Below are 14,517 nucleotides of genomic sequence, written 5' to 3'. Positions count from 1 at the left end.
TTTCATTTTCTGCTTGCGATAAAAAACGGTCCCCAAATATCCTAATGTAACTTTTAACCATTCATTCGATGCTATCAAAAAATAAATTCAAACAAAAAGCTACGCGAGCTTAGAACAATAAGAGCGCAGTAGAAAAGCAGAATACACCGATAAAAGATCGCCATAGGTTTCCATTCATATCAGTGAATCGCGGACCGGGATTGGCCGATATGCCTCAATCAACTAATACAAACTGAGCCGATAGGAGTGCGTTTGAAACGGTTTCACGATTTCATCTTTGTAGAACAATTAATTTTCCTATTATCACCATGGCTAAGGTTTGGAATACTCTTCTGTGACCTGTGTTTCCTACCAATTACAATCCGGGTATCTTTTAAACAAGAGTGAATAGGCATCTTCTAGGTAAATGCATCCCATCTTAGGCTACATCATCACTTTCCATCAGCGCTTGCTTAATTAATAAAAAAAAAACATGATCATCATATCCTCCGCCCATAAACACGGGTCTCTTATAAAATGAGAAGATTTTGGTCGTAGTTCGCTCCACGCTCGCCAAGTGTGGATTTGCAGATTTTTACACACCTTTGAGCACATTATGAAGAACTTTCAGGCATGCAGGTTTCCTCAAGATGCTACTTGCTCTTTTACCGTTAAAGCAAGTGTAAATTGCTTAAAACACACATATCCACGAAAGTGCGTGAATTAATGAACACATGGAATTAACACGAGGCGCGCTCTTGGAAAGGCCTATGTCCAGCAGTGGACGCAAACAAGCTGACGGATGGATGGAATTGACAAAGATTATATTTTATTTCGGAAAATCAAAGGGTTCCCACAGTATTTTTGAACCACTAAATCCACGTGGATGAACTCGCTGGTATCATTTAGTAACAAATAATAATAATAGGATGGAAGAATGGAAATATAATAAATTCAGTCAGGAGGAAATTAGTGTTGCAATATTAATTTAGGTTATTAACACTTTAGAGGCATGCGTTCTTTGAAGTTCGTAATAACATTTTCCTTTTTACTAGATCCCCTTTTACGAACTCTCTTTTTCTCCCTTATGCGATAATGTTCCTATTATCTTCAGTGAGTAACTTGTGCGAACAAGTCCGTAAGTCGTGAGGAAGTTGCTAAGTTTCGCAGAGCTTTTGTAACTTGAGCTTTCGCGACGGTTCCAAGTATACTTATATGACTAGGTATTATCACACATTACTGAATAGTTAGTTACTATGATGTAATCTATATTTTTACCCGACTACAGCAAAACCATACTGAAGGATTATGATTTTAGCAGTCTGTGCATGTATGCATGTATGAATGTATGTATGTTTGTACTAGTATGTTGTTGAAATGTTATTAGATTCGTTATTACGCCTATAGTCCAGATGACATAAACCACATTTTATATGAACAAAATCAATACCAACACAAAAAGATGAATTTTATTGTTTTGCTATCGTATCGAGTAGTAAAGTAATGAAAAAAGAGTTACAGAGTTCAGAAATATAATTATAGTTTATATCAAACCAAACTATCAAAAACATTATTTCTTAGCGCCTATTTAAAGGAGTAGTCGAGTTTTAGTTTTAAACTTTATCTTGTCAATTAAAAAAAAGTTATTCTTCATAGTTATACATACAAGCTATTCAGAGTTAGAATGGAATAAAACCCAGCGAGACGTACCGAGCTTGAGGGGTAATGAATCAGAATATCAGCTTAACGCTACATCGCCTAAATTGCGCTTTTATCTCCCACGGAATCTTGAATTAGCCTTAAACTTTTATTTACGCGTTTGTTTTAACTCTTTTTATTTATTTATAGACTAGCGTTTGGCTGTAATCAGACCTGCTGATAAGTGATGATGCGGCCTGATATGGAGCGCGCTTGCCTTGAAGATACCTATTCACTCTTGACTTGAATGTATTTATTAAAAGTGGAGGGGAAAACTGATACCACTAGTTTGATAAGCAGATTCTACTGATAAGAACCGACAATAAACTTGCATTAATACATAATTGTAGGTGGACTGATCACTGCTATAAATATCCATCCGTTACCCAGAACTTTGTCTGCGTGGATTCAGTTTTAAAAGATCCCGTGAGAACTCTTTTCTGGGATAAAAAGTGTCACTCTCCAGATCTTTTACTATACCCATGCAAAAATCACGTCGATCCGTGGTTCCGTTGCGGCGTGATTCAAGGACAAACCATCAAACTCACAAACCTGAGATATACTTGCGCATTAATAATAATATGGGTAGTAGTACATAATGAGTCCCACTTGAGATTCTCAAAAAGCTACGAGTAGGAGCGCCGCCGTTACGAGCTACGATGCTACGCACGTAGATGTTCTACGTATTTTTTGGCTACGAACTTGTATGTTTGACTTTTTGCCATTAAGAACTGGATAAGTCCTGCGTTAAAACTCCGTTAAAACCGTATAAACACCAAAGCATCCCTTAACTTACCGCTACAGAGCCTACCAAGCTTAGCTTAGCTTAGTGCTTGATACGCCAGTCGCTATTTGACGCCCATTTTGAACGCACGTCTGTTCAACGGTCTTTCGCGTTAAAAGTTCGATATATTTGCGTGAGAATATTGTGTTCAATATTATTATTCTTGGTGACTGTGACTGTGAATTTCATCGATTTGTTTTTTATGTAGTGGGTAAGTAGACTGTAATTTTAATTTCAATTATTTTACTGAAATATTTTTTTTATTGTTTACTATTTTTGTAATCAGTAAAATTAGTATAACTTAAAAGTAAGGGAGATCAATAGGTATCATGCATGATTTTTCATTTTTAACCCCCGACCTAAAAAGAGGGGTGTTATAAGTTTGACGTGCGTATCTGTGTTTCTGTCTGTGGCATTGTAGCTCCTAAACTAATGACTGATTTTAATTTAGTTTTTTTTGTTAAAAGGTGGCTCGATCGAGAGTGTTCTTAGCTATAATTCAAGAAAATCGGTTCAGCCGGTTGAAAGTTATCAGCTCTTTTCTTGTTACTGTAACCTTCACTTGTCGGGGCTGTTATAAATTTTTAATTTACACTTGTACAACCTGTTAAGGTTAAAATATATTATCATCATCATCATCGTCAACCGATAAACGTTCACGTCTCTTGTAGAGACTGCCACACGCTGCAGTCTTGCTCCGCCTGGATATAACAACTCTCTTTCTAGACAAGTTAGATATAATCGTAGAGTAATAGTTGTTTTATTTTGAAATCTATGCGTTCACAAAGCGAAAACTACAAATTAGAAAAATACTAGTCTAAGAAAGCATCCTTTATTTTGGAAAAAATGAATTCAAATACTTTCAAAAAATCTCATACCGAACACATCAGGAAATAAGCATGTAGTTTTAAAAAAATACAAGTAGAAGTTTTTTTAGTAATCTATAAACTAAAGATTTTTGAAATGTTGGTAAATAAATTTAAAAAAATTAAAATAAGGCCGCCCTTGCACCTTTTTGTATAGTTTCTGCAGTATTTTGTATTGTTTTTCTGTTTACATGTATGTACAATAAAGATTTCTAAATAAATGAATAAAAATCCCGTGGGAACTCTGATTTTTCGCGACAAAAAGTAGTATGGCCGTCTTCGGTATGGCCAGCAATTTTTATACAAAATTTCGTCAAATTCGGTTAAATGGGCCCTGAAAAGCTAGCAGAAAGACAGACAGACACGCTTTATAATATTAGTATGGATAGTGTAGATAGGGTACGGACTAAAATCAGTGGTGTATGAAGTTAAAAATATTATCACGTAAAATAAACAGAATAAATGAGTTGTATAACTAGTGCTGTATTGCAGTAGAAAATAAAATTAAGCTTAACACAGTTCGGAATTAGCTAACTTTCTAACTGAAACATAATTTCAGTTCCCTAGAGATATTTGCATTGTAAATTAGACCCGAAAACCGAATAATATTTGGGTTTGAAAGAGCTCCGGACAAAGAGATTTATCTAAAGAATAGAGCTTCTAAAGAGTAGGTACAGTATATTGATTTATGATTCATACAATATCATATTTATACATGATGTCCTAATTTCATCCATGAGGATTTATCCATGTGGATAATTAGAATTTAAAAATCGCGTGGGAACTTTGATTTCCCGGAACGAAAATTAGACTATGGGCGGCTCTGGTATGCAAGCTATCTTTGGACTAAATTTCATGAAAATCAGTTAAACGGATTGGCCTTCAAAAGGTAGCAGACAGACAGAGTATTACATACTCGATGTTAGCTGAAACACTAAAACACTTGTGAGTATATACAACCAACCAAATAAATTCAATTGGTCTAAATTTCAGTTATTGGGCAATTTTGGTTCTTTACTCTAAAATAAGAAATACATTTCACGTAAGTATGTTGGATTTACGGCCATTTCGTCTATCATACTTTAGTCGTATTGTCGCATCTATAAAGATTAGGTGACAATATTATCTTTGGCATGAACCTTTTTAGATACATAGAGCAGATTCAGACCAGTGTTATTGAATTTTAAACTTTCCTATCGGTTCTATCCTAATTTATTGCTTTGTTTATCTATATGTGAGAAGAGTAATTGCTGGGTTTATTCTTCTCAATAGAATCTCTACTTCACGACCAGTAGTAGAGTTTGGACTTAAGTAGAATGGTCTTGAGATAAGTGCCTGTAAAGTGGTATATTGTAAATAGGTACCTCTTTTTATTTCTGAATGATAATAATACTTAATCCATACTTCCTTACCAAATTATGTTACTTATAATTAATACGAAAGTATATACAGGTATACTTTCGTATTTGTAAGTAATATAAAATGTAGCTTAACCTTGGAACTTATTTTGAATTTGGCACAAAAAAGCTTTTAATAAATTATTATTAGACAGAGGTATTTAGCATAAATTATTATCATCATCCTCAAACCATCGCTGGCCTACTACTGAGAATTCTTCAGAATGGCAAGTGCTTAAGGTCATAATTCACCACGGTGGCCAAGTACGGATTGTGTGTAAGTGGCGTCCTAAGTGTTGAGTTACGCTATAGGTTTAATATAGTATTAGATGTGATACAGGTACCTATGTTTACTTTTCAAGTTCACAAAAATTACACTATCACACTAATATTATAAAGGCGAAAGTTTGTGTGTGTGTGTGTGTGTGTGTGTGTGTGTGCGTGTGTGTGTGTGTATGTATGTTACTCCTTCACGCAAAAACTACTAGACGGATTTGACTGGGAATGGAGATAGATAATATCCTGGATTAGCACTCAAGCTACTTTTTATCCATAGATATGTATTTATCCCCGAAAATCAAAGAGTTCCCACGGGATTCCGAAAAACCTAAATCCGCGCGAGCGAAGTCTCGGGCATCGGCTAGTTATTTATATTTTTTTATATCCGTAGGAAAGGGCTACGCAAACACCGAGAACTTTGTTCATTTTAACACAAATCGAGAAATGTAGGAACTTTTTTCGCAAAATGGAGGTATTTCCCATCTTCCGCAAATGTCTACTTTTACGACGAAAGGCCCCGCACGACCTGTTTCCGTAACACGTGTTTGTGAGCACTTATTTTACACGCAACAAAAACTTTCCTAATTTGTTTCGACAACAAATTAGCAATACGTAAAATTATATGTACATTTTTTATATAAAAGTATGTTAGTCAGGCTGAATATGACTATTCTATCTCATTCGTTGGGAGGCTACGGCCGTGGCTAGTTACCAACCTATCGGCAAAGCCGTGCCGCCAAGCGATTTAGCGTTCCGGTACGATGCCGTGTAGAAATCAAAGGAGTTTGGGTTTAATGAAAACTGCCATACCCCTTCCAGGTTAGCCCGCTTCCATCTAAGATTGCATCATCACTTACCACCAGGTGACATTGCAGTCAAGGGCTAAAGCTAGTCTTCCATACCCTTTGAAAGCATATAGGTAGGTATAGTCTTCAAAAATTTATCACTTTGTAGGATTCCTTTCTTAGGATAGGTCTTATTATTTTGGTACATAATATATTATAGATAAATCGAGTAAGAACTAAGAACTAAATTTCACACAAATCGGTTAAGCGGATGGGTCTTTAGGAATCCCGTGGGAACTCTTTGATTTTCCGGGATAAAAAGTAGCCTATGTCTGTCTCCGGGATATAAGCTGACCCTGTACCATATTTCATCAAAATCGGTTAAACTGTTTGGCCGTGAAAAGGTAGCAGACAGACAGACAGACACATTTTCGTATTATGGATTTATAATATTAGTATGGATTGCAGAAAAAGTTCCAGCCGGTGGTCGGTACATTCTCGACTCGTTGATTGAGATAACTAGAGTGAACAAAATAGGAGCGAACGACTATTGTGGATGATAATAACCGTGACCGATGGGCCTACGAACCCTCTTAGTTGTGGAATAACTAACTCCAATACGATAGGATACATTGTTATTATTATTTCAGTTATGCATGGTCTTACTCTTTTGTTATTGAAGAGCGAGGCTTTTCAGATGGGTATTTTTGCCGGGGATCTTGTTCTGAGAGGCTATGAGGAGTTTTGAGGAGAAAATGAAAAAAGCTGACAGTAAGATCGTTTCTTTGCGTTAATTAAGGATAACAAACAAGATCTGCTAGCTAGTCTATGATGGCTTCATGATTTTTTTAATTTTGCTGTTGTTGTTTTTTGTAGTCTGGCGATTTGTCCTTGATTGGCTGATAACCGCGACTTTCTTCGCGTGGATTTAGGTATTGTATTTAAAAATCCCATGAAAATTCTTTGATTTGAGGGGCTAAATTAGCCTATGACGATGCAAAAAAATCACATCAATCCGTTGCTCCGTTGAGACATGAATGAAGGACAAACGAACAAACAAACGCACTTTTGCATTTGCAATCCATAACCATACTAACATTATAAATGCGAAAGTGTGTCTGTCTGTCTGTCTATCTGTCTGTCTGTCTGCTACCTTTTCACGACCCAACAGTGTAACCGATTCTGACGAAATTTGGTACAGGGTTAGCTTATATCCCGGGGACGGACATAGGCTACTTTTTATCCCGCAAAATCAAAGAGTTCCCACGGGATTCCTAAAGACCCATTCACTTAACCGACTTGTATGAAATTTGGTACCGAAGTAGCTTGCGTCCCTGTAATCGAAATAGAAATCGAATAGGTTGCCACGGGATCTACAAAAATCTAAATCCACGCGGATGAAGCCGCGGGAATCCTCTCCGGTAGTAGTCATAATTAGTAGAGATATAACGGAGACAGAGCAAACAGTCCCTATTTATCTAAAAAAATAGCAGAGTGAGGATAGAGCAAAAATTCGTAGGTAGGCACGTTTGGTCTAACGATCAAAGGGACTACACGTGGAATAGGCAATTTCTAGGCAAGCGCGCTCCATCTTAGGCTGCATCATCACTTGCTAGCAGGTCTGATTGCAGTCAAGCGCTAGTCTATATAATTAAAAAAAAAAGGATTAGTTTTTCTTTTAAACATGAAAGTCATAGTGTAGTTTTATACATATGGTTCCTGTTCTTACCTATGTGTATATTTTTCACGTGTTACCAATTCTCGTACTTTTTTCGTATAGTAAGTAGTCATTCCGAGAAACAAGTTCAATTCTCGCCAACGACGGTTGAGTCGGTTCCATGTTTTTAGATTTGTGCTCCGAAATGGAACAGCTTTCCCGATGTTCACATTTCCCGTCTTTGAGGATCAACGGATATAACGTGTGTACATGCGGACATGTTTCCGTATGCCACTTCTGTAGGTATTCTTACTGTCTCCGTCACTCGTTTCATACAATCGTAGTTCCAATTTCATTTGAATATCAAGCAACCATAGTCCATGAAATTTAGCAGACATATTCTAGAAACTAATATCTGTGTCTGTGGTGTTTTAGATTTTTCTAAAAATATGTAGTTTTAAAATTACAGGGGCTCCAAGATTTGTATGTAAATTTTTAAGACCGCGTAACTTTGAAACAGAATATTTTAACAGAAAACTGGAAAACCACAGTCACAGATATTAGTTTCTAGAATATGTCTGCAAAATTTCATGAACTTTGGTTGCTTAATATTCAAATGAAATTGGAACTACGTTTGTATGGAGCGAGTGACGGAGAGACCCCTCTTAAGTTGGAACTTGAGAGCATACTTCTGCATACCTATCTGTATAATAGGTACTTTTTTTTTTAATTATATAGACTAGCGCTTGGCTGCAATCAGACTTGCTAGCAAGTGATGATGCAGCCTAAGATGGAGCGCGCTTGCCTAGAAGTTGCCTATTCACTCTTGACTTGAAGGTACCCATATAATAGGTGGAAGGGAAATCTGACGCCGGAAGGGCGTTCCTTATCCTAGCGGTTCGAATTAGGAAAGAGGAAGCAAATCGTTTCGTACGTGTTAGGAGGAACCAGGTCAAAGAGTTCTTGCAGAATACCAAGCTTCGCTGAAGCTTAGCGTGATATTAATTGAAGTATAAAAATTCTGTTCCCTTGGGAACTTCAAGATAAAAAGAACCTAAGTAGATGAATGAAATCACTCTTATATAAAATGCAACGTTGTGTAAAAATTTCAAGTCAATCCATCGATAACTTTTCGAGGTTTACGGACTGAGACATACGGAAGGCGAATTTCAATTAATTTACATAAAGACTAAATTTAAGTTTCGCTTTGTTTCTTTTCTTTGGTTGCTTAATATTCAAATGAAATTGGAACTACGATTGTATGGAGCAAGTGATGGAGAGAGCCCTGTACAGTTCGTACCTACGAATTTTACAATAAAAATGTCAATGTCGTCAATATAAACAAAATAAAGCAACTGAGCTCTCAATCAAAATTTAATTAAAGTCGAACAATTGCCTGTAACAAGATATTAAAGTTTATAATCCACCTCCAAATATTCCCTCAGGACTGAAGTGTTTTCTGTTTACTGCTGGCAATATTTCGTCTACGCTATAAATTATAATATAACTCTTGAGACAAGCTTTCAGAAAATCTTTTAACAACTATTATGTATTTTGTGCTTTTAGAAAGAAAACAACTTTATTGCACACATACGATAAAAATGCCATACAAAAATAAAAAATATAAATAACGGCATTTAAAGGTGCCCTTATTGCTACTAAGAATCTCTAATAAGCAACCTACATACTCGTAAACATAGATATGCTCGTAAATGAAAGGACTCGAGGATATTAATATTGTGTGAACTAACATCACACAACTAAGTTTACTTGATCAAGCTTTCAAATTTCTAAAGCTTTTAAATTATATGATCCTCCAACAATTAGATGATTTAAAATCTAAAACTATTTAAAATCCCGTAAGAATTATTTGATTTTCCGGGATAAAAAGTGTAATAATAATATATGCCCGTCGCCAGGATGCAAGCTAAGAGTACCTCTGAACTAAATAGATCATGCCCGCGATATCGTCCACGTGGATTTTGGTTTTTTAAGAATCCTGTGGTAACTTTTTACTTCGTTCATGTTTTGGTTTTTTAAGAATCCTGTGGTAACTTTTTGATTAGGACAAAAAGTAGCCTATGCCCTTCCCTGGGATGCAAGCTATCTCGATACCTTTCCTCGAAATCGGTTAAACGAGTGGGCCATAAAAAGCTAACAAGCAGACGGACAAACAAACAGACAAACTGTCGCATTTAAATATTTGATGCTTTGCAAACTACATGTTTGCATTATAAATAGATTTTTGTATGTATACGCTTTCACATTATCTTATAATTATATTAAAATTCCGAAGCACTGTCAATTTTATTATGATATCTACTATAGTATTTTGATAATCGCTGTAGGCCTAGAACATTTGTAACGATTTATGTACTCCTTAGGCTCTTACAACCGTGGAAACAAAGATATAGTACTTTCCTTTATGTTTTGCCTGCCCTAAGTCCCCTATATATCACACGGCCACACCCCGGACACTTCGGGGCGAAAATGTGTTAAGTAAGCGTAATCCAATTACATATTACATAGCACTATATTCGGAGCAGAAATTGTCTCTACTTACACAGATATACGGTCCATTGACGGTCATAGTCTTTACTTTTTATTCCGGAAAATCAAAGGGTTCCCACGGGATTTGTTAGCACCTAAATACATGCGGACGAAGTCGCGGGCATCAGCTAGTTAAGTATATTTTAAATAAACGCTGCCCGAGCCTTGTTGAAGTCACACATTAAGGCTATCCTTGTCAACGAGCCCCCGTCGATTTCCTACGTATGATATTATTGTTCTTATCTCTATCTGCCCTGGTTCGTGCATTCTCGGTTCCTAGATCGGTACATTTGTGATAACCAAATTTCAAATTGCTGTGATTGGCTGAATTTACCATGTTCTTGCTGCGACAGTGAGTTTGAGCCACTAGCGGAACAATGTTAGCGGGTCAGAAATGATTGCAATTAGTCAACCTGTTTGACGTCCGTGTTCTGTTTTCGATTACAAAAAAGAAAAAATTGTTGTTGCAATCATCAATTTTAGCAAATAGTGAAAGAGAGTCGGCCAATCAGAGGTCACAACTACCGTCACACTTTCTGTCACACTATGGCAGTAGGCATACCGAGTAATGAAAACAATTTTTCATTCTGTCTAGGTCGAAGTAGGGTTGCCACCTGGCTCTTTTTGATTTACAGGCTACCACCATCAAAAATACGGGGTTTAGATTTGAAGAAATTTGAAAATTTGAAGTATTTGAAAAAATAGGCGGTGGTTCTCTCTGAAATGCATGGAAAGCCTATTTAGATATTTCAGTTTATTTGTAAGTTTTGTATTTTTTCTCTGTATGTTGCCGTGTCTTGATTGGTGAACTGTGTTTGCAATGTGGTTTTAAATAAAAGATTTATTTATTTAAATAGCTTTAAAAAACTCTTAGTGTTGTAAAGCAAAATGTTATACATTTCATGCATACAATCTTTTCATTTCAACTTAAAATTACATTTAATTTGTAATTCCACCTTCACAGTATCAATACTATGGCCGTAGCCAGGAATCGATTGCGGGAGAGGTTTTATCAGGGCCGGAACTGAATCCTGTCATGAGGAAAAAACATTCGGTCAACTTTATGGGATAATTACCTGGTTAGTGGAATTTCGCCTTTCAATTTGACAGTGAGATAAAATACAACAATAAAAAAGCGCGAGCGCAGTGAGCGTAAGTGTTTTGGTTCAATACAGAAAAAAATAAATTGAAAGGGAAACGAGTGTAGCCATAGCAAGATTTTATTTTTAAAGCTTCCTATCCATACTAATATTACGAATACGACAGTATATCTATTTACCTATCTATTTGTTACCCTTTCACGGCCCATCTTCTTTACCAAAATTTTGGTACTTACTATTCAGAGGTAACTTGCATCCCAGACATTTTTTTTTAGGCGGCTTTTTAGCCCGGAAAATCCCCCACGGAATTTTTAAAAATCTAAATTCATGCAAACGAAATTGCGGGGTTTACACCAAGTAATAGAAATTCAAAGCGCGAGTGAAGTGAGCGCGAAATGTTTGATATATTTCTGACAGACTGACAGACAACGAAGTGATCCTATAAGAGTTCTTTTTTGCTTTTGAGTTACGGAACCCTAAAAATATTTAGTTTTATTTGCCCCGTATTTTATTTTCATAATTACAGGTTTCTGTATCCTGAAATACGGGGTAACCAGTAAAATACGGGGCCTCTGGCAACCCTATTCGGAAAACACTGTCACATTCAAGTTAATGTCAAATATTTTGTTTTCAATTACAGAAAGCTGCATCAATCATTATTACAATATTTTCTTTGTTGTGATTGGCTGAATTTTTGAGTTTCAGCCAATAAACAGACTGTTTGCCAATTAAACGTCATAACAATATAAATGCCAGAAAGTTTAACCAAATAAAACAAACTTAATGAGAACCTAGTGAGAATGCAAACGGCACACAATTTATAATACATATTATGTTAGTCGTATATAATAGATATTATAGTAGTCGTTCACTTTGGTAATAGTCAGATTGTCATCAGTAAAATTGATATTGGTTGATGTATCGTAAATTATTGTTTCGGTGACAAATATTTTTATTATCTATTTATCTTTGAACAGAATGGAATAGAATGAAATGGAATGGAATACAATGATAAATTTTTATTCCTGTAAACTTTTAGGTAAACTTCAAAGTGTTTTTGGATGGTCAGAAAAATTTACCACTGGTTCGGAATGCCGTTCCTACGTTTTCTAGGGTTTCGTACCTCAAAATGAAAAACGGAACTCTTATAGGATCACTTTGTTGTCTATCTCTCTGTCTGTCGTGTGTGTCAAGAAAACCTCTAGGGTACTTCCCGTTGACAAACCATGAAATTTGGCAGGTAACCTAACTGCGTAATTTTGGGTAGTTTTTTTAATCGATAAAGAAAGTTTGCGACAATTTGGATTCCAACTCCTCAATCCTGATGTTGCAGGGGACCTGACTACTAAAGCTAATGGGATTTAAAAAGTTTCGATTATTAATTGATATTGAAGGTATCTATACCAAGTAAACACTTTGTCGTTGACCTCAACCCTGATGCTGTAAGAAATTGCATTCCTAAATCCTGGTGATCCCTCGGGATTTGAAAAGGATAATCCGTTTAAATATTCTTACGTGATACAGAAACAAGTTGCATCCCGGGGACGGGCTATTACGGAGAGGCAACTTTTGTTCTGGGAAATGAAAGGATCGGGATTTTTAAAAACCTAAATCCACGCGAGCGAAGCTGCGGGCATTAGCTAGTTGTAAATATATTTAGAAGCTACTATAAGATAATAGATAAGGTACTTATTTCCTTATATTTTTATTGTATGGCAGCGCGCGGTTTTAAATTATAAATTGCACGTCCTGTCCTTTTCTGTAATACATTTTTTTCTCAATATCTACCGCTTTATCTCATAGCAAGAGTCTGTAAGACATAATACAGTGAAAATAGGCAAAATATAAAATTTTTGCAGTTTCCACGTCAGTACCTGTCGAATTTTTCTAACAGTGTAAGCAGCAGAGCTGAGTTTACCATCAAGTGTTGATATGTGGGTGTTCCATAGAAGCTTTGCATCTAACATTATACCGAGAAACACGGGGTTCTCCTTTATTTTCAACATATGATTATTTATCAATGAATTTATGTCATTTAAGGTCCTGGTATTGGGCAGTGTGAATTCAACACACTTAGATTTCTTTGCATTTGGAAGTAAATTGTTAGCAATAAATCAGAGATTGACCTGTGATATGGCATTACATATAGTATACATTGTCAAAAATTATAATATTAAAGCTGTGCGTATTGCGTGAGGAATAGGTTGCAAGAGAGTTGCAACTTGCAGGGTTTGATGCATGCGCTATTGCCAGCAAACATGAGACATATTTTTATCTACAGGCAACGTCTGAGTAGGTAACGCATACGTCTAACGCAAGTTGAAATGTACCAGTGTATTTAGTTAGACCTATCGACAAGTTTGGAGTTGGGTGCAGTCTAAATGTGGCCCGTGTGTTTAGACTGTCAGTTTCTGTCAGTTTCACGTGTCGTCCCCCGCACTTCACCACCCCGCTTGCACAAATCGAGACAGCACGAAATTTTCAAGATTTCTGGGTGTAATTTCTGGTTTTCGTAGTTCCCACATAATTATAACAATATAAAATATATAACAATAATTTTTTTACTACATAATATTCATTAAATTTTCTAGGTCTGTGGTTTTTCCAAATTTCATTAAATTGCTTCGTTGTCTAGAAAAACGAGCACAAAGTTGGGCCTTTTTTTAAAGAAAAATACAAATCTTTGAGCCCCTGTAATTTTAAAACTACATATTTTTAGAAAAATCTAAAACACCACAGACACAGATATTAGTTTCTAGACTATGTCTGCAAAATTTCATGGACTTTGGTTGCTTAATATTCAATTGAAATGGGAACTACGATTGTATGGAGTAAGTGACGGAGAGAGCTCTGTTAAGTATGCTATATTATAAGCAAAGTCAGCAAAATAGACGAAACCTCTGAACAAGGTTCATAATGTACCTAGGTATATATAGCCCGTTTCGCACTTCCATAAATCGCAAGCATCTGTGAATATTATAGGGTACGAACTTCTGTGCAAACCCTTCGAGTCAGCACAAAGTTTAGTCGGATGTCGACATAACTTGAATTCCCAACTGTGAGTAATTTGTCACTCATTGCGTTGTACCAGAGGACAAAACTTTGCCAAAACTATAATATTAAGTGTGATCATTTCGTCGTTATGTGTCATAATCGAAGAGATTTACCGACCGGGTAGAGAAGCTATTCGGAACATTGTCGAAAATTTATCTAATACCGAACAATTGAATCTAAACCTACCTATACCTACACGAGACGACGCGACGTGCAGGAGCCGGAAGTAATGCATTTTTCTATTACTGAAAGTGCATGTGAGGACAACAAAAAAATTCGACTCCATCGGGCGTTTCGAATTAAATGCTGATATGACTGTTCACTGTAACTTGTGGTGCACCGTAAAAATTTTTTTCTGTCGCTCGGTA

At 36.1% G+C, this 14,517-nt stretch overlaps 1 protein-coding gene across 1 annotated transcript in view; it reads left to right on the top strand.

Moving 5' to 3' along the window:
• Positions 1-2,542: 2,542 nt before the first annotated feature.
• The window catches only part of LOC123879906, a 73,522-nt gene continuing 61,547 nt past the window's right edge, over positions 2,543-14,517 (top strand). Inside the window, exon 1 of the mRNA XM_045927776.1 lies at positions 2,543-2,672. The gene's annotated coding sequence lies outside the window, so the exon portion shown is untranslated. The remainder of the gene's footprint in view (positions 2,673-14,517) is intronic.

The sequence above is a fragment of the Maniola jurtina genome, chromosome 3 (assembly GCF_905333055.1).
Source record: "Maniola jurtina chromosome 3, ilManJurt1.1, whole genome shotgun sequence".
In the NCBI taxonomy this organism is placed as follows: domain Eukaryota; kingdom Metazoa; phylum Arthropoda; class Insecta; order Lepidoptera; family Nymphalidae; genus Maniola; species Maniola jurtina.
This window is presented reverse-complemented; position numbering and strand designations above follow the sequence as displayed.